The following is a 22076-nucleotide window of genomic DNA, read 5'->3' as shown; positions in this document are numbered from 1 at the left end:
TAAATGGCAAAGAATATGTAATAAAAAGTTTAAAGTAACAGAAGGCTAAAGACATAAAATTAAATGATATTTGTAAAGCTGCAAAATTTAAAATGCTATATAAATGTTATTATAATTATTTCTGAATATTGAGAAAAAGTTATAATATTTGGGACCTAAAAGATTGTTAGTAACTGGAGAAAACAATTTCCCTTGAATGATGAGGTCTGGAGACATACAAGATATAGGCAACTATTGTACATGACTTTCTCAAGGTGTTTAAGGGAGGAGAGATGGTGGCTAATAGCTAAGGTGGATGAATGGATCAAGTTGAGTATTTTGCGGGGAATGAGGGAGATATTAGCATGTCTGAAGACAATAGGGAAATAGGTAAACATGGAGAGATTGAAGATAAATGAGAGTGGGAATGATATAGGGAGAAATCTACAGGATAGAAGGTGATCATCTGTTCATATACAGCTTTAGCAAGAAAAAGAACTGCCTTGTTATGTTATTCAGGGGTGAAAGAGGAAATAGTGACAGATTAGATCTAGATATTGTGATATTAGAATAAGAGAAGAGGGAGCTCATCAAAAATAGTCTGTTTCTTCACTTATGAAGAGATTGTAAACTATAGATAGATGGATAGATAGAAGGATAGATAGGTAGGTAGGTAGGTAGCTGTAACTCACATAAGTAAAAATGACAGGACTTGACAAAGTATTTGAAATATGATGTTGAACTTGTAATCCTGATTTATTGGGAAGATGATACTTTACGTTATTATAATAATAGTAAAGTAAGGGAGAAACAAGTTTTGGGAGAAAGATCTTGAGTGCTGGTTTTGATAAGTGAGTTTGAGATACACATAGGATATCTATTGAAGAAATTCAAAGGAAATTTTTGTGTAAAATTGAAGTTTTAGAGATTATATGCATAGTGATAACATTTGAACCCTTGGACACTGATGAGATCACCAAGCTAGGTGACATAAAATGAAAAAGAAATCCCAGAGCAAATATTGGGGAACAACCATGAATAGTGGTAATAATATGGATATTGAGCCAGTAGTGAGGAGAAAGAATTAGGGGAGAGCAGTATCATAAAAACATAGAGACATAGAGAGAAGAGTGTATACTGGAGGAAAGAGTGAGAGTGGCAAAAGGATGCAGAGAATTTTAAGATGAGGACTGAAAAAAATTTGGCAATTAAGACATTATTTGTAACTTTAGATGAACAATTTCTCAAATAATGAAAATGGAAACCAGACTGAAAGATATTTTAAAATGAATAAGAGAAAAAGAAATCACCTTTTGACATTTATATGATCTGTGTTAATTACCACAAAGCTTTTGATTCCATTTATTCAGCACTCCTGGTTTATTCATATATTGCAAGAATATAAAAATAGACACAAATAATTTGAAAATACTAGAGGATCTGGTGTTTATAGAGAAAATTACTCTTTACTTGAAGTGTGCCTTCAATAAAAACAGAATCATAAAATAATTGATATACAGTGAGTTCCCTTTCATGGTAGTAGAATTTATTTTTTTTGTTGGTGCTGGTTATTTAAAAAATTACATAAATCCTTACTCTCTTTCTAGAACCAGTGGAAATATTTCTGAACCCTTTTTCTGTGTCCAGTCAACAGATCAAAATCAAATTTAACCAATTAGAATTCATTGAATATTTTCTTCATCTCTACAATGATGATACCATCCATAGTAGTTATTTCAAAGGAGTGTGGACTCAAATGAAATCTCAAATATATATATATGTGTGTGTGTGTGTGTGTGGAAATATATATGTGTATACATATATACATATGTATTTATATAATATTTTGTCATGTACATTTAAGTATGTAAATATGGAAAGAATCTTTGATACTGAAAAGGGATCTCAGAAACCATCATACTCCCTCATTTTTCTCACTGTCATGTCTTTTAAAAAATTGAACATAAATGCAACAAAAGAATATTTCCATATATACAACAGAAAATTTGAAATCATTAATAATTTTGCATTGCTTGTTACTTTTTAATATGAATTCCACACATTGTTTTTGAACTTGGTCTTCTCTGTGCTTCTTTCTGAAGTTCTTTCTGTTCTCTTATATCCCTGTAAATAATTTTCAGTAGCCCCCCTTTTTTTAAGTCAACCAAGTATCTTCTCCTCCAAATCTCCTCCCTTCTTACAGGAGGGAAATGTACTTCTCAAATCATAGCCAACAAGACAAATTCACAAAATGGCATGTCCAAAAACTGTATATCTCTTTCTGTATAACTTCATTACTTCTGTCAGTAGGAGTGTGTAGCATGCTTCATCATAGATCCCATAGAAAAGCATCACTGATTGTTGCATTGACTGGGCTTCTTAAAGTCTTTGTTCTTGAATGAATTATCCTCCTAGTTCTGCTCACTTTAGTCTACAACTGTTGATACTTCCTAAGGGATTCTCCCCGATTATCTCCTTCACCAATTCTTTTTATAATATATATATATATATATATATATATATATATATATATATATATACATTTGCATTAATAATCTGTCCTCCATATAAAACACCGACAGTGGAAAAAATGGAAAGAAAAAAACAACTTTCTGAAAAGCATGCATAGTCAAGCAAAACAAATTCTTACATTGGTTAATAGCAAAAATGTTTATTATTTTATTTCAAGTTTGTCACCTATCTATTTAAAAGAAAGTAATACGTTTCGTCTTTAATTTCCTAAATTCTTGGCTTTCCATTACATTGACTAAAGTTCTAGTCTTTCAGAGTTGTTTTTCAGTGCAATACTATTTGTATTAATTTTTCTCCTAATTTTGCACATTTTCTTCTTAATCAGGTCATAGAAGTTTTACTAGTTTCTCCTAAGATTACTTTAAAATTTCTTATGGCACAATAATTGTGTCTATTTGTTTAGCATACTCCAAAATGAAAGCCTATTAGTTTTTAATTTTTAGCTATTACAAAAATTGATATAAATAATTTGGGTATATAGCTCCCTCTTTTTTCATTTCCAATAACGCAACACTTTACTATCACATGCATATGTCACAGTGACTTTTGTCATGTCCTAATTAATGGATAATTAGTTCCTAGATTTATTTTTGGTCTATCATTAACTTTTTTCTTCAGGATCAGGAAATTTGTTTTTAGTCTATTCCAATTGCAGTATTATATTCCCTTTTTAACCTATCTCTAGTCTCCATCACAGTATATTTACTTGTTTCCATGCTGTTTGATATATTTTACAAAATTGCTTGTGTCCATGTCAAATGAAAGAGGTTCATCTTATGTCTACTCTATCCCATCGTTGCTGCATATTTGCCTACGCTACTCGCTCTGATTATGAGAAACAGCAAATTCCATCCCCTTCTTCCTTCTACACAAGTTTAATACTTTTACCTTCTGCCTCTCCTCATTCATAAATTCCTAAGTACAGGACCAATCAACTTCTCTGTATTCTTATATGAAGTTATGAAAAAACACAATTAAGATCTAACATTAGAATACATCAGAGTTCTTGCTAATTACTCAACCATATTTAGGTGTTTTATTTTTTTTTAGGTTCCTTTTGACTATTCTGTTTCTTTTGAAAGTCCTTTAGTTGGGCAACTAGATGGAGCAGTGGATAGAGCACAGGCTCAGGAGTCAGGAGAACCTGAGTTCAAATGTGACCTCAGGTACTTAATACTTACTTAGCTGGGTGACTGGACTAGTTACTTATAACCCCATTGCCTTGCAAAAACAATATATATATATATATATGTTCTTTAGTCTTCATCAAAAACACCTTGAAAGTATTCTATTGCATTAAACATTGAAGATACACACACACAAACATGTCCCCTATTCCATGTGGTTATAGTAAGTTTTGAGGAGTAAATAATTTCTGGTTATAACCCTATATACTTAGACTTTGGGGAATATTGTATTCTAAGTGCTCTCATTTTGTTTTTAGTTTTTGGAAGGCAAATGGGGTTAAGTGACTTGTCCAAGGCCACACAGCTAAGTAATTATTAAGTATCTGAGGCCAGATTTTAACTCAATGTACTCCTGTTGTACTCCTGTCTCCAGGGCTAGTGCTCTAACCATTGCCCTCTAACCACCTAGCCACCCCAGTGCTCTCATTTTTAATAGGAATGTCTAAGATTCTATGCTCCTGATAGTGATTCCTAAGTTTCACTTTTCATTTTTGCATATTTATATTTTTTTGTCTTTAGTGTGAGAGTTCTAGATTTTTGGATCTGTCATTCCAGTAACTTAGACACCCTGCTTTTAATATTTTTGCTTTATCATGTGGAATTACTGATTCCTTTATGGTCTAATGAAGTTGTCAGTAGGTTCATTCCTTAGATGTAGTCAAGCAATTAATTCAAAGCTGTTTATTCTCCTTCTACTTTTTTCATCTAGTACTTTAATCTTATATTTTATCTCTTATTACCTTTCTTCTGCATATTCTTGGAGTTCTCATGGAAAATCCAGGAGTTTTTTCATTTCTATTCTTGTCTTAAAGGTGCTATATTTTTGTATTTTTGGAGATATCCGATTTGGAATATATTCCTTTGGTTTACTCTATTTTACAGTTTTAGTTACAGAACCAGAACTCCTTTTTTGAAAACAAATATATTTATTTTGAACAGTCTTTTCTTTTTTGAATTCTAAATTCTATCAATCCCTCTACTCACTGAGAAGGAAAGCAATATCAATCATACATGTGAAATCATGAAAACATTTCCTTTTTAACCATATTTCAAAAGAAGCAAGAAAAATGTAAGTAAATAAATACTTCAGTTTGCACTTAGAGTTCATCAGTTCACTTTCTGGGAGGGGGATAGCATTTTTTCATTTTGAGTCTTTTGGAATTGTCTTGGATTATTGTATTGGTTAGAGTAGTCAAGTCTTTCACAGTTGATCATCATTACAACACTATTATTACTGGGCACAATGATCTCCCAGTTCCTCTTATTTCACTTTGATTTAGTTCATATAGGTTTTGCCATGTTTTACTGAAACTACTCCCTTCTAGTCATTATTTTGTTGCTTTTGTTTGTTTGTTTTTACAAGGCATTGAGGTTATAAATGACTTTTCCAAGGTCACACAGCTAAGCATTAAATGTCTGAGGTCGGATTTGAACTCAGGCTCCCCTGTCTCCAGGTGCTCTATCCACTGAGCTGCCCCCCTAGTCACTTCTTATACCACAATGGCAATTGTTGAGCATGTTCTCAATTTCCAGTTCTTTGCTGTTAGAAATATTTTGTACAAATAGGTCTTTTTTCCCTTGTTTTTAATCTCTTTGGGATATAGAGCCGGTAATAGTATTGTGAATTAAAAGGTACACATGATTTTATAACCGTTGGTCATAAATCCAAATTTTTCTTCATAATGGTTGGATCTATTCCCTAATACATGAATGGAATCTATTTTTCCCATATCCCCTCCAGCATTTGTCATTTTTGACAAGTCTAAGGCTGTACTTAAGAGTTGTTTGATTGCCTTTCTCTAATCCATAGTGATTTAGAGCATGTTTTCATATGTCTATAGATAACTTTGACTTCTTCTGAAAACTACTTGTTTATATACTTTGTCAATTAATCAATTGGGAAATAGTTCTTATTTTTATAAATTTTACTCATTTTGACACTCATAAATATGTTTGAAAAATGAATTTTTATCAGAGAAACTTACATGAATTGTTTTATTCTTTTTCAAAAATTTTCTATGATACATTTGCGGTTTCTGTGATTATCTCTTTCAATTAGAACTATTTTTGCTTTTTTTGAGATTATGATTGCTACCCCCTTCTTTTTGAACTTTATTGGAGCATATTATTGTTGGGGGGGGGGTTGGTTTTATTTATTTAAGGCAATAGGGTTAAGTCTCTCTTAGGTGCTTTCTCTCAAAACTTATAAAATAAGGACTCTAACTAAATTTTCAAGAGACAGAACCCAGAGAGGGATCCAGTGAGGCAGTTCTCAGCCCAAGGTAAACTGGAAAATAATGGAAAGTCTCCACTCCAAGGGGTTAGAGGGGAAGCCCACCAGTGAAGAAATTTCAGCCTCCTGGAGGCAGCCCCAGGGCACCTGGTAGCCGCAGCTCATGGCAGCAGGGGTTCCTGACCTAAACCTCACGGAGCATCAGGCACAACTTGGAAGATCAGCAGGGGACCTCTGTCAGAGTGAGCCCATGAAGCCCAGCCCCCAGCGCACTCAGCTCGCAATGTGGCCTCTGCAGCCTAGATCCAGGAACTAGAAGCAGGCATAGCTGGTAAGCAAGGGCCCCCAGGTAACTCAGCCTTGAGTACTTAGCCTAGAAAGGGGAATGGAGGGAGATTTCTGAGGTCTGTCCTCTGTACCTGGAGCAGTACTCTGGGGCTCTGACCACATTCAGAACCTGAACACAGTCTAGGCCCCCATAGAACAGCAGGGCTCCCCACCTACCTCAGCCCTATGGCAGAGGGGGTCACTTGTGGTCATTCACAGACCAGGAAGGAAGACAGAGCTTCACACACTGACATCCTTGTGGGGAATGTCCCAATAATACTCAAAAGTTCAGGAAGCACCACCAAGACCAGGCACAGGTGGGGAAAATGAATAAACAGAGAAAAAAAGGAACACCATTGAGAAATACATTGTCTAGGATCCCAAGAAGGATCAAAATAGGAAATCTGAAGATGAGGAAGTACAAGCTTCCGCATTTAAAGACTCCAAGAAAAGTAGAAATCAGCCTCAGGCTATGACAGAGTCCAAAAAAAGATTTTGAAAATCAAGTGAGGGAGATAAGAAAAATTGGGAAAAGAAATGAGAGGGATGCAGGAAAAACATGAAAACAAAGTCAGCAGCTTTATCAAGGTGATGTAAAAAATGCTGAAGGAAATAAGATGTTAAAAACCAGCATAGGTCAAATGGATAAAACAGTTCAAAAGGTTATTGAGGAGAAGAATGCTTTAAAAAGCAGAATTGTCCATATGGAAAAGGAGATGAGAAAGCTCTCTAAGGTAAACAAATCCATCAGATGTAGAACAGAACTAAAGGAAGCTGCTGACTATATGAGAAGTCAGGGCACAATACTTCAAAACCAAAAGAATGAAAAATTAGAAAAAAATGTAAAATATTTCATTGAGAAAAACAACTGAACTGGAAAACAGATTCAGGAAAGATAATTTAAAAATTATTGGGATACCAGAAAGTCATGATCAGGAAAAGAGCCTTGGCATCATTTTTAAAGAATTCCTACAAGAAAATTGCCCAGATATCCTAGAAGCAGAGAGCAAAATAGAACTTGAGAGAATCCACTGTTCTCCCCCTGAAAGAGCCCTCCCCCCAAAAAAACAACCCCCAGGAATATTATAGCCAAGTTCCAGAACTCCCAAGTCAAAGAGAAAATATTACAAGCATCCAGAAGGACACAATTCAAATATTGTGGAGCCTGCAGTCAGTATCACACAGGACTTAGCAGCAACTGCATTGAAGGCTTGTAGGGCTTGGAATATAATATCCCGGAAGACAAAAGAGCTTGGAATGCAACCGAGAATCAACTACCCAGCAAAACTGATGTCCTCTTCCAGGGAAAAAGATGGACTTTCAAAGAACCAGGGGAATTTCAAATGTTCCTGTTAATATGGCCAGACCTGAACAGAAAGTTTGATCTTCAAATACAGGACTCAGGTGAAACATTGAGAGGGGAGGAGAAGAGTAAAATATGAGAGATTTAATGATGATAAACTACATGTATTCCTGCATAGAAAAATGATACTGATAATATTCATAAGAAACTTCTCATTTAATAGAGCAGGTAGAAGGAGCTTTTATAGATGAAGCACAGGAGAGCGCTGAATTTGAAGGTATGATATTTTGTAAAAATGTAGTCAATGGCTAAAAGGGAAATGTAATGGGAGTAAGAGAAAGGAGAGGTGGAATAGGCTAAGATATTTCATATAATAAGATTTTTATTACAGTGAGCTATTGCAGTGATATGGAAGGGGGAAGGCAAGGGGGAATGAGGGAATCTTCACTCTCATCAGAGGTGGCTCAGAGAGGAAACAGCATATATGGGGTATAGACATCTGGAGTAAGAAGTAGAGAAGGGGGACAGGGGGAAGGTGAATGTGAGTGATGGAGGAGAGGGAAGGCCATGGGGGAGAGTGGTCAGATATAACACATTGTCTTTTTTTACTTCTTGCAAGGAGCTGGGATTGGATGGCCTGTCCGGGACCACAGGGCCAGGTGGTTCCTGGGCCTTAAGGGTGTTATATGGGCTTGGGGCATCTTGGACCCAAGGCAAGTGATCAATCTGCTGCACCACTCAACTATCCTACAGAACAATTAAGAAGAGGGACAGAGTGAAAGGAAAGAGAGAATATAGCGTATGGTAGTGGGGAAGTATGAATGGAGAGAGTTGCAATCAGCAATGGGAACAGTGAAAAAACATGGAAGTAGCTTTTATGATGGACTTATCCTAAAGAATGTGATCCACCCATGACAGATCTAGTGATGTTGGAACATATACTGAAGTACATTTAATATGATGATGATGATGATGATGATGATGATGATGATGATGATGATGATGATGATGATGATGATGGGGCTTGTGGTACAGATGGGTTGGGTGGCTTGCCAAGGGACACACAGCTGGGTGATTGCTGGGTGTCTGAGGCTGGATTTGGATGCGTGTGCTCCTGACTCTGGGGCCGGTGCTTTGTCCACTGTGCCACTGGACTGACACTACTACTACTACTACTACTACTATTATTTATTATTTATTTATTATTTATTATTTATCATCATCATCATTATTATCATCATTTTATTTTATTTTAGGTTTCTTTTTGTGTTATGCAGGGCAGCAGGGTTGGGCTGGATTGCCCAGCGTAACACAGCTGGGTGATTGTTGGGTTTCTGAGGCTGGATTTGGACTCAGGTGCTCCTCACTCCAGGACCAGTGCTCTGTCCACTGTGCCACCTAGCTGCCCCTATTATTATTATTTTTTATTTTAATTTTAATTTTTTCCTCCTTACTTTATTGCTCATGAGGATCTATTTTTGGGGGAGGAGCATTATATTTACTCTTAAACAAGAATATTTTACCAATGTATAAAAAGAACATCATTTGCACAAAAATAAAATAATTTAAAAAAAAAAAAACAGAACCATAGCACTAAACAAGGGTGTGATGGGGTCAGCAGGACATGCTTCTGGAAAGTTTCTTAAATTTTCAGGGTGATCCTTTATACTTCAAAAATCAATAACTGTTAAAAATTTAAATTTCATGTTGTTTCCTCCACTGTCTAGAAAATGATAGAGAAATTATTAATAAAGAGGTTAAATTTAAAAGTGTGCTATGCATGCATTCTTCTCTGTGAGCTGATGATTAAACATTTATTGTCCAAATCCTTGACTGAAAATAAAATTTTTTGAATGCATAACTATCTAAAATCCAATTTTCCATTATAAATTGCACATTTCTATTTTTGCTATCCAATTCTTATGAGCAGATTTTAGAGATTCAAGAATGTTTAAAATAAAATCATTTTGAAAAGTAAAAATAAAGAAAGAATGATTTGCCTAAAGTCACACAACCAGGCGATTGATTATTAAGTGTCTGAGGCTGGATTTGGATTCAGATCCTCCTGACTCCATGGCTGGTGCTCTGTCCACTATACCACCTAGCTTCCCCCTATTTGGAGTATATTAGACTCTTCTCCAGCCCTTTATTATAACTTTGTGCACCTATTTCAAGTATAACTCTTGTCAGAAACACAATATTGGATTTTTGTTTCTAATCCTTTGTGCTATCTGCTGCCATTTTATGGGTGATATCATCTCATTCACATTTTCAGTTATTGCTATGTATTTCCCCTCCATCATATTTTCTCTGTTTTCTGTTTCACTTTCACCTATACTTCCTCAAAATTTCATTTTTAACACTGTACACCTTAACAACAACATGGGAGTGATGTTCAACCTTGATGGACTTACTCATTCCATCAGTACAACAGTCAAGGACAATGTTGGGCCATCTGCATTGGAGAATGCCATCTGTATCCAGAGAAAGAGCCATGAACTTTGAACAAAGTTCAAGGACTATTCCCTTTAATTTAGAAAAAAATAATCATATCTTATTGTTATCTCTTATACTTTTTTTCTCTTCCTTAAGGATATGATATTTCTCTCATCACACTCAATTTGGATCAATGTACAACATGGAAACAAAGTAAATACTGACAGATTGCTTTCCAGAGGGGGGAGTAAGATTGGGGGGGGGGAATTGTAAAACCCAAATAAAATCTTTAATAAAAGAAAAAAAAGTCCATTTTTTTTTCTTTTCACCACTGCCTCCCTTAATATACCCTTCCTTTTTTCAGTTTTCTTTTTTCCATAGCCCCTCATCCTCCTGTTTCTCTGTTCATAAGTTACATTTCTATTCATGCCTGGGTGCTCTGGAATTTGTCTCTAATATCCTTAGGACATGTTGTAGAATCTTAGTCAGGAAGTGATTAGTAGATTCTTTCAATTTTTATTTTTACCTTCTGGATCTAAGACAACAGCATAGTTTTCCTTGATAATTTATTGAAATATTCTATATGAGTTACTTCTCTGATCATGACTTTCAGGAAGTCTAATAATTATTAAATAATTTCTGTATTTTCCAGGATAGTTTTTTTTTCCAATGACATATTACAAATTTTCTTCTTTTCAATTCTTTTGATTTTAGTTGATTGTTTTTATCTCTCATGGTGTCATTAGATTTCACTTATCCAATTCTAATTTTTAAGAAATAATTTTCTCCAATGATTTTTTGTAACTCCTTTTCCTTTTGGTCAATTATGCTTTTTAAGGAGTTCTCTTCAGTGAATTATTGTGTCTTTTTTAACCATCTTGCCAAATCTACTTTTTAGAGTATTTTCTTCACTATTTCATTGTACCTCTTCTACCAAGCTACTAATCCTCCTTTCATAATTTTCTTACATTATTCTTTTTTACTTTTCCTCTCCCAGTCTAATTAATACTATTCTTTGGTGATTTTTGCTGTTTTCCCATCTTGTGTCTTTTTACTTTCTGCCTTGGTCTTCCTTGCCACCACAGTACCTTTTATGATTAATTATTTGTTATTTCTTTATTTTCCTAGCTAATTTTTGACTTTGAACTACAAGTTTAAGTTGGTGTCTGCTCAATTGAGATTGATGAGACACTGTCCCGTAATTCACTATTTTTCACAAACCATTTTCAAAGTCAATTCTGTTTAGTGACAATTTGGTTTATTTAATTTATATTATTACAATAGTCTTCTTCTGAGAGTAAACATAAAACCCCTCTCCTCCAAAAAAGATAGAGAAAACTCAAGAATAGAGAGGAAAGAAGACCTTAATCTGTGTTCAGATTCCAATGGCTCTATCTCGGGGATGAGTTGCTTTATCATAAGTCCACCATAGAAGTTGCTTCAATATTTTTTCCACAGTTGCTATAACTGGCTATATTTCCCTCCACTTCATTCCTCCCCACTCTCATCTATTTTATTCTCTCTCACCTTTCACCCTGTCCCTGCACAGAAGTGTGTTGTATCTGAGTACCCTCTCCCACTATCTTCCCTCTCTTCTATCATCTACTCCCCCCCCCATTTGCCCTTATCCTATCCCTTTCCTCTCACTTTTCTCTAGGGTAAGATAGATTTATATACCCTTTTAAATGTGTATTATTTTTCTCTCTGATCAATCTCTGATGAGAATGAAGGCTCACTCCTTCCCCCTCACCTTACCCCATTCCACTCCATTGCAAAAGTTTTTTCTTGACTCTTTTATGTGAAATGTCTTAGTCCCTTCTTCTTCTCTTTCCCTTCCTCCCAGTACTTTCCTTTACCAGCTATTGGCTCCATCTTTATACTATATTGAATCATATATTCAACTCCCTCCTATTGCCATATATATATATATATATATATATATATATATATATATATATATTCCTTCTAAATGCTTTTATAAATGAGAAGGGTTCGCATGAGTTATCAGTATCTTCTTTCCATACAGGAATACAAACAGTTCAATCATTAAGTTCCTTGCAGTTAGTCCTTCTTGTCCACCCTCTCTATGGTTCACTTGAGTCCTATGCTTAGAGATCAAACTTTCTGTTCAGGTCTGGTTATTTCAATAGGAAAGTTTGAAAGTCCCCTTAAAGAGGTTCTTCAGTTTTGCTGGGTAGTTGACTCTCAGTTGTAATCCAAGCTCCTTTGCCTTCCAAAATATCATATGCCAAGCCCTATGAGTTCTTAATATAGATGCCCCCAAATCCTATGTAGTCCTGACTATAGAGCCATGGTAGTTGAATTGTTTGTTTCTTACAGCTTTTAGCATTTTCTCTTTGACTTGAGAGTTTGGGAATTTGGCTACAATATTCCTAGAAGTTTTTCTTTTGGGATCTCTGTCAGGAGGTGACCAGTGAATTCCTTCAATTTCTATTTTACCCTCTGCTTCTAGAATCTCAGGGCAATTTCTTGAAAAACGAAGTCTAGGTTCTTTTCCTGGTCATGACTTTTAGGTAATCCAATAATTTTTAAATCATCTGTTCTGAATCTATTTTCAAGGTTAGTTTCTTTTCTAATGAGATGTTTCACATTTTCTTCTAATTGGTACTTTTGGCATTGTTTTATTGTTTCTTGATTTCTCACACTTATCTTCCTTTAGTTCCATTCTACATTTGAAGGAATTATTTTCTTCATAGAGCTTTTTTCCAGCTGGCCAATTCTACTTTTTAAGTCATTCTTCTCCTCATTTACCTTTTGGGTTGCATTTTCCATTTGTCCTACACTGGCTTATAAAATGTTATTTTCTTCAGTATTATTTTGTATTTCTTTCACAAAGTTGATGATTTTGTTTTCATGATTTATTTGCATCTCTTGCATTTCTCCTCCCAATTTTTCCCTCTATCTCCCTTAATTGCTTTTCAAAGTCTTTTTTGAGCTCCTACATAGACAGAGCCAATTTTCTATTTCTCTTGGAAGCTTTGGATACAGAAGCTTCCACTTTGTCATCTTCCGATTGTGTATTTTGATCCTCCATGGGACAAAAGTAACTTTCTATGGTCAGATTCTTCTTTTCCTACCATTTAGTCATTTCCTCAGTCTATGACTGATTTACCACACTTCCAAGGCTTTGGGGGGGTTTTGGGACAACCCATAGGGATGTTGATTCCTCCAAGGTCTCATGAGAGGCTCTGATTGCTTTCTTGTCTGTGTTCTGGTATGTAAATGGCCACAGGTATCCCCCTCTTCCCTGGAGCTGTGAGGAGAGTCTCTGTTCAGCTGCAGTAGTATGGGGGACCAGACCATGACCTGGATCTTAGTGTGGGCATACAGCCCCAGGCAGAGCAGAGAGACCTCTGCAGTCTCCCCCAACTCCCTTACTATCTTTGGGTTGTGCTTCTACAAGTCCTGGGTGGCTCCTCCAATTCTCGCTGCAGATTCTTACTACAGGGCTGCTCTGACCCTGCTCACTTTGGCACCACAGAGTTCTCTCACCACCCCTTCAAGCTGTCACTGGTGATCCCAGGACCAAGAGGTCTGGAAACTGCCCCTCTGCCATAGACTCAGGTGCCCTCAGAGACCCATGTGCCCCACAGAATTTCCTGGAAGGAGAGCTGGTTTGCTCCTGCCTGGCTGCACTGTACTGCACTGTGGCTCTTTCCAACTCTGGTCCAAGGGAAACAGACTTCCTACAAAACTTCTAAGTTGTCTTGGACTAGGAATTCTATCACTCAGTCATTCTGTGTGTTCTGCCCCTCTAAATTTTGACTAGAGTCATAATTTGATGGCTTTTGGAGTTTTGGGGGGGATGAGTTTCAGGGAATGCCTGCCTTCACGCCACCATCTTGTCTCCACACTAGTCTATAAGTTTTTTTGGTTCTTCCAAGGTGGTATGATCCTGGGAGATTTATGATTACTAAACACCTTACTGATACTTGGTTATTTATCTGGGAAGGGTCACTGTTCCCCATGAAGCCACAAGCATCAACAGTCTGCTTTGGTAATATAACTAGGACCCCTGCTCCCTTATGACTGACCATCAGTACTCCTCCATAGAACTGAAACCTATATGAAGCTTGGGCTTCTTATTAGCAATAGATTTGTCAGTCAGCACTAGCTGTTTCCAGTGTCAGCAGAGTCCTCTTTAAACTATTCCCGACCAGTTGTTCAACTGCCTCATTATCGTTAAGCTAAGAGTTCCTGAAGCTTCCCACCATGTGAATGGGTTCACACCAAGCCTCCATCCTGGTGCCACAGATTTGTCTTTCAAACCTCCTCAGTTTTCATAAGTCATTAAAAATGACTCACCCTGACCTTTTGTTTGGATGTCTGCTACTCCAAAATTTGATTTCAGACATTATTGCTTGATGACTGCCCCAATCTGTCATCTTGAATCTACCTTCCAAGTACTCCTATTCTGAGGAAGAAGAATCTTTTAATTTTCCCAGGTTGATATTTATAAATCCTTTAATATATCAAATATATCAAATTTTTGTTATATCAAAGAATGAATAATCTCACCTTTAAAATAATTTAATAAGTAAAATGAAATAAAGTAACAAACTATTAAATGTTATAGTTAGATAATTAGGGATTTTTCATCAGAATCATTGGACATTCTCTAAATGTGACAGCAGGAACAACATTAGTATGATCAAATCTGAACACATTTGGAAGAGACAGGAAGATATGGAATGTGTTTCCTTAAGAAAAGACAATTTCAGGGGTGGCTAGGTGGAACGGTAGATAGAGTACTGGCCCTGGACTCAGGAGTACCTAAGTTCAGATTCCACCTCAGATGTTTAATGATTAACTAGCTGTGTGACCTTGGGCAGGCCACTTAACCCCACTGCCATGCAAAAACCTGAAAAAAAAACAAAAAAAAGACAATTTCCCCTTTTATTTATTTATTTGTTTGTTTGTTTATTTCTTACTTATGTACACATTACTAAAATAATCTTGTTTAAGTGTAATCATGTCCTCTCCCCCATAAAAATATAATACCTCATGAGAAATAAAGTAAAAGAAAGAGGAAAGAATGTATTTCAGTCTGTGTTCCAATACCATCAGCTCTGTCTCAGATGGATCACATTCTTTATCATATGTCCATCATAGAAGTTACTTCCATAATTTTGCAAGGTTGCTGTTGCTGATTGTAACTCCCTCCATCTATTCCTCCCCACTACCATCTATTATATTTTCTCTCTCCTTTCACTCTATCCTGCTTCAAATATGTACTGTGGGGGGCAGATAAGTGGCGATGTGGACAGAGCACCAGCCCTGGGGCCAGAAGGTCCCAAGCCCACATCCAACCCCAAGGACCCATCAACCACCTGGCCCCATGGACCCAGATAGGTCACCCAGAACCATACAAAAAGTAAAAAAGAAAATGTGTTGTCTGACTAACCTCTGCTATGATCTACCCTCTTCTCTATCACCCACATCCCCCCTCCCCTCCACCTGTCCCCCTTCTCTCCTTTTTCTGCTAGATGGCTATACCTCATTGAGTGTATATGCTGCTTCCTCTCTGAACTGTTTTTGATGAGAATGAAGGTTCCCTCATATGCCCTCGGCTTCCCCCCTTCCATACCATTCCAAAAGCTCATTGCAAAAACATAATACATTTTATATGAAACAGCTTAGCCTATTCTATCTCTCCTTTCTCTTACTCCCAGTACATTTCCCTTTAATCCATTGACTCTATTTTTACAATATATCTTCAAATTCAATTCTTTCCTGTGCTTCATCTATAAAAGCTCCTTCTACCTGCTCTATTAACTGAGAAGGTTCATATGAGTATTATCAGTATCATCTTTCCATGCATGCAGTTCATCATCATTAAGTCCCTAATAATTTACCCTTCTCCTCCACTCTCTATGCTTCACCTGAGTCCTGTACTAGAAGATCAAACTTTCTGTTCAGCTCTGGTCATTTCAACGGGAACATTGAAATTCCCATTTCATTGAAAATTCATCTTTTCCCCTGGAACAGGATGCTCAGTTTGTCTGGGTAGTTGATTCTCAGTTGCATTCCATGCTGTTTTTGTCTTCTGGAATATTATATTCCAAGCACTACAAGCACTTTATGTGGTTGCTGCTAGGCCCTGTGTGATCCTGACTGCAACACCATGATATCTGAATTGTGTCCTTCTGGCTGCTTGTAATATTTCCTCTTTGACTTGGAAATTCTGGGACTTGGCTATAATATTCCTGGGGGTTGTTTTTTTGGAACTCTTTCTGGGGAAGATCAGTGGGTTCTCTCAATTTCTATTTTACCCTTTGCTTCTTGGATATCAGGGCAATTTTCTTGTAGTTATTCTTTTAAAATGAGGTCAAGGCTCTTTTCCTGATCATGAATTTCAGGTATCACAATAATTTTTAAATTATCTTTCCTGAATCTGTTTTCCAGATCAGTTGTTTTTTCAATGAGATATTTCACATTTTCTTCTAATTTTTCATTCTTTTGGTTTTGAAGTATTGTGTCCTGACTTCTCGTAAAGTCGGCAGCTTCCTTTAGTTCTGTTCTACATCTGAGGGGTTTGTTTACCTCAGAGAGCTTTCTTATCTCCTTTTCCATATGGCCAGTGCTGCTTTTTAAAGCATTATTCTCCTCAATAACTTTTTGAACTGTTTTATCCATTTTACCTTAGCTGGTATTTAACATTTTATTTTCTTCAGAATTTCTCTGAATCTCCTTGACTCAGCTGCTGAATTTGTTTACATGTTTTTCTGACATCTCTCTCATTTCTTTTCCCAATTTTTCTTCTTTCTTCATTACTTGATTTGGAAAATCTTTTTTTGAACTCTGTCATAGCCTGAACCCAACTTCCATATTTCCTAGATTCTTTAGATGCAGAAGCTTGTACTTTCTCATCTTCAGATTGAGTATTTTGGTCCTCCATGGGACCAAAGTAATTGCCTATGGTCAGGTTCCTTTCTTTCTGTTTACTCATTTCCTAGCCTATGCCTGGTTTTGGAGTGCTTCCTGAACTTTTGAGTGTTACTGGGACCCCCATAAGGACCTTAGTGTGTGTCTCTGACTGCTCTCCTGGTCTTTGAATGACCACAAGCTCACCCCTCTGCCATGGGGCTGTGGGAGGGGGTGGTTCCCTGCTCTATGGGGGCCTGGACTGTGACCAGGGTCTGAAGGTGGTCAGAGCCCCAGAGTTCTGTTCCAGGGACAGATGACAGACCTCAGCAGTCCCCTTCTACTCCCTTACCTTTGTGGGGCTGAGCACTCAGGGCACAGCTTCCTGGAAGCTCCTTCTGGGCAACTGCATAGACCTACTTCCATTTGCTGGATCTGGGCTGTCTCTGATGTGGTCAAACTGTGTGCCTTGACCACACTGAGGGCCTGGCCTTTGTGCTGGCTCTGACAGAGGTCTCCCTGCTGATCTTCCAAGTTGTGCTTGGTGCTCCCTGGGGTGCGGATCAGGAAACTGCTTCTGCTGCCAGGAGCCACAGCTCCCAGGCACCCTGGGACTGTTCCCAGGTGGTTGAAGTTCCTTTGCTCTGGTGTAGCCACCCCTCCAGTCCCATGAAACAAAGTTTTTCCAGTATTTTCCAGGTTTCCTTGGACTGAAGAATTGTCTCACTGGATCTTTCTGTGGGTCCTGTCTCGAAAATTTAGAGTCATAATTTAAGGGTTTTTTTAAATATTTTAGAAAGAGCACCTAAGAGAGGCTCTTCTCCTACAGCAATCTTGGCTCTGCACCCTGCTGCTCACTCTCCCCTTTATTTTCAAGAAGTAGTTGTTCATTTTTCCTGTAAAAATATTCTTGAAAAATATTATTATTATTATTGTTATTATTATTATTATTGCTTGATAACATTCCTTGATATAATATTCTAATGCTTTACCTTCTTTATGGAAGATCATATTCTTTATTGTTAGATTTTCATAAAATCTAGTTTTTAAAACATAATTTTTATGAATTTATGATGAAATACACTAAAAATTACAGTTAAAACTTAAATATAAATATTTAATACTTAAATAATACCTATTTAAGAATGGCTGAATACTTAAATAATACATATTAAATAAGAATTATTTAAGAATACTTAATACTTATTTAAGAATACTTAAATAATATTTATTTAAGAATACTTAAATACCTATTTAAAAATACTTAATCCAATCTTAGAAAAATAAATTGAGCAAGCCTTCAGTGAACCCCAAGGAAAAAGAAATCATAAACACTAGCATTTCTCAATATTGCCAACAAAGTCCAGAAGTAAGAGATAGAAAGACATATGAGCACTGTTAAAATCATTTAACATAAATAAAGTGAGATCTAAAAAATTAGAAAAAGTATCAATTGCTCACACTTAGGCTGACCCAATATAGTAAAAATTATAATTCTATCTAACTTTCATTACCAACTAAAGTACAAAAAATTTATTTTATAGAGCTAGAAAAAAAATTCATCTGAAAGAGCAGTCAAGAATACCAAGGAAAAGGGGAAAGGGGGAGAAAAAAAGAGGAAGAGGGATGGAATGAAAAGGAAGGTAGATTAGCTATACCAGATTTCATACTGTATTACAAAGTGGTAATGATGAAAGCATCTTGTTACTGGCTATGAGTGGTTTTCAGTTATGTTCATACACCTCCTATCTCGTATTGCTGGTCTTTGTTGGTATTAAAGAAAAATGTTAATGATTTATGTAGATTTATTTTATATCATGCAACTTCATTTACTCTTCCAGAGTCCTAGGAGCCCAGTGACCAGATATAAATCAGGATGACCAGAGAAAACCCTGGATGTGAAGCAAACAAGGTTAAGTGACTTGACCAATGTCACTTAGCTAGTCTGAGGCTAGATTTAAACTCAGGACCTCCTGACTTCAGGACCAAGTTCTACCCACTGTGTCTTCAAACTAGCTGCATTTGGAGAAAAAAATTACATTAATCGAATAGAAAAATATTTTTGACAGGACCAATAATTTCATTGGAATAGACATTCTTGATGAAGATGAAAGAAAGCAGAAGGAAGGAAGGAAGGAAGGAAGGAAGGAAGGAAGGAAGGAAGGAAGGAAGGAAGGAAGGAAGGAAGGAAGGAAGGAAAGAAAACCACAAAATAGATTGGCAACTACTCTACAGCTTCCTATCTCAGAGAGTTGCTGAAGCCATCAAGGTAACTCACATGCCAGGAAACACATTATTTGTCAGATGGAGAACTTGAACCCAGATCTTCTTTACTTTCTATCCATTATATTTTTAAAAGCCGCAGAAAATAGAAATGTAAAATGATTTTAATTAAAAGCAGTTTTTAAATGCCCATAGCTATATTAATAAATTAATAAGCATTTGACTAACCAATGTGTCTATGTACAAGTAGTTGTTAACTAAAAGTTTTTTTCTGTTAAATTTCATTTTGGTCAGCCCATTGGGGCAGACAGGGTTGGATTGACCAGTGTCCATGATTTTGCCTGTTCTTCTCTAATCCAAATAATTTCTCTTCCTTCTATTTGTTTCCACATTTTTTATCTTCTCATTCATTTTCCATTTCCACTTCAGATAAATTGTGATTAGCATACATAAGCATTGATCATTTAAAAAATAAATATACTCTATGATGATATTCTATAGTAATATTGTTTGCTACATGTTAGTACTATGTAAGTCAGAAAGTAATATAAATATCTGTACTAAAACTAAACCAAAAGAAAACTATTCAGGTAATCCCAGGTACACACAAATATTTAATTAATGAAAATACAAATTATGAATTAAAACTTGACACAAATTTTATTTATTAAAACACTTCATATTCACAAAATTTTAAATCATACAAAAGGTATTTAAAATGTTCAAAATCATTAACTTTATTATAAGGAAAGCATGCATTCATGTGTGCACACATATATTTACATATATATATATATATATATATATATATTACACTATTTAACATTGCTCTTTTCCTTTCTGAAGTTAAACAATAGAAGACCTCCTAATGACTTTCCATGTGTTCATCACAGCTACCTGCCTGAATTTGCAGTAATTAAGCAATCTGACTGACCCAGAGAGAGAAAGCTATTCCATACTACTAGTGTCCTTGAAATGTCTTCATCATGGTAAAACCTATTCCCTTCATCTCAGTCAAAGTTATGGTCACTGATATGCTGTATGAACCCTTCTCTAAAGCAGTTTAAAAGGGTTATCTTAAATCCCCACCCCCTTTCCCACTTACAAAAGTAAGGTGGGAATAACCCATGGCAAATACTTAGGCATGCTTACACAAGAAAGGGAAAGAAAAATGGAGGGAAGCAGGGAGGGTTATGAAGATGAGTCTCTGCTCAGAGATCAGGGCTAAGCAGAAGAGAGGTTTTTTTGGTAAGGGTGTATTTTTAAGGTCAAAAATATAATTAGCATTTGAAAAAATGTGATGAAGCACTACCTCAGGGACCATGCTGACCAAATTTGTGTCATTTAATGTCAACAGCTATCATAGAAGGGATAAGATTAATAGAGCCTTGTGTGATTGATAATTCAGCATGTCTCTGACTAACATGCCAGTGTAATAGTCCCCCAGATTCATCAATGAGGAAAAATTCTGAGATCACTTGTGAGTGGGGGCCATTTGGAAGATGCACTTATGGGATTCAATTGGTTTCTAAATTTTGTGATAGTCCTTTTGAAAAATAAGCCTACACATTTTAATTACTAACTGTGAAAGGTGGTGTGAGAGGGCAGATGCTGCTGATTTCTTTGTCAGCAGCTGGACAGCCTTCATGGACAATGAAGTGTAATTGAATAAAAACAAAAATAGATTACAGAAAGACTATGGAAAGGGAAAACATTTTTCCCTTTAAATCAAGAAAGCTTTATATGAACTGTCATCATGTGACAGAGTTTTTTATATTTTTACTTTTATGGATGACTTGTTTTTATAGTTCCTTCATTCTTTCATTTATCCCTCCTCTCTCCTACCTAGAGAGCTATACTTGTGATAAAAAATGGAAAAGAAGGAAAAAAAGACAATTCATTGAAATTAAACAAACATCAAGCTGTCAACAAGAGAAGAGGGATTTTTCACATATTTTTAAGGAATAGCTTGTAATTACATTGCATTCAATTTCAGATTTCTCTTGTTGGTGGTAGTGGTAGTGGTAGTGGTGGTGGTGGTGTGTCATTCTACTTATATTATTATGATTGATGTAATATACTGGATTTTTGGTTCTGCTAGCTTGACTTGGTATCAGATTACATTTCCCCAGACTTCTTTGAAATCTTCATATTGCTGATTCTTACAGAAAAGTGATATTCCATCAGATTGAGTTACCCTAATTGATGAGCATCATTTGTTGTTTGAAGTTCCGTGTTACTGTAAAAAGTACTTCTATTCAGGAAATTTCTGTCTTAAAGTGTTTTCCTAGTAATGAAATCGTTGATCAATTGATATGGATATTATCACTACATAATAGAATAATTCCAAATTGCTTTCTAGAACATTGGGTTGAGCTCAGAGCTCCATTAAAAAGTGTAAATGGCATTAGATATAGATCGCCCCAAAAGAAGGAGAATGTCAGATAAAAATAGTCAAAGGAATTTTGATATACAGAAATGTAATTTTATTAATATATTGACTTAATCATAAAAATTGAAGTAATGTTTAGAAATATGTTAATATGTAAGAAATTGCTTTTCTTTTGATATGCTAGAAATCTCATGATATTTAGCATTTAAATAACATGTTTGTAAGGTAAAAGCTAAACTGAATTTAAGTTAAATAAAAAATATGATTATTTATTTTAAAAATTTACAAAGCAAACTTTTCTTGCCTTACTTCAAATTCTAGGCATGTAATATATGAAAAAATCAAGAAATAGATTTTAATTTGTTTATAATTTAGATGATTAGAAGATGATCCAGGGAGCTCTTCTAGATTAAATGTTAACACATTGTTTCAAAATTCATATCATCAATATCCTTACTTCTAACATTTGTAAAGGGAGTTCATATTACTCTTTGTAATTGTACTTAATCAAGTACAGTTTGTCCACAGTATTTGTATAATTGTGGGAAAAATTAGTTTCTCATTTGAAACAACATATAT

The sequence above is a fragment of the Macrotis lagotis genome, chromosome 6 (assembly GCF_037893015.1).
Source record: "Macrotis lagotis isolate mMagLag1 chromosome 6, bilby.v1.9.chrom.fasta, whole genome shotgun sequence".
Lineage (NCBI taxonomy): Eukaryota > Metazoa > Chordata > Mammalia > Peramelemorphia > Peramelidae > Macrotis > Macrotis lagotis.
The sequence above is the reverse complement of the archived record's forward strand: the minus strand, read 5'-3'. Positions refer to the sequence as shown.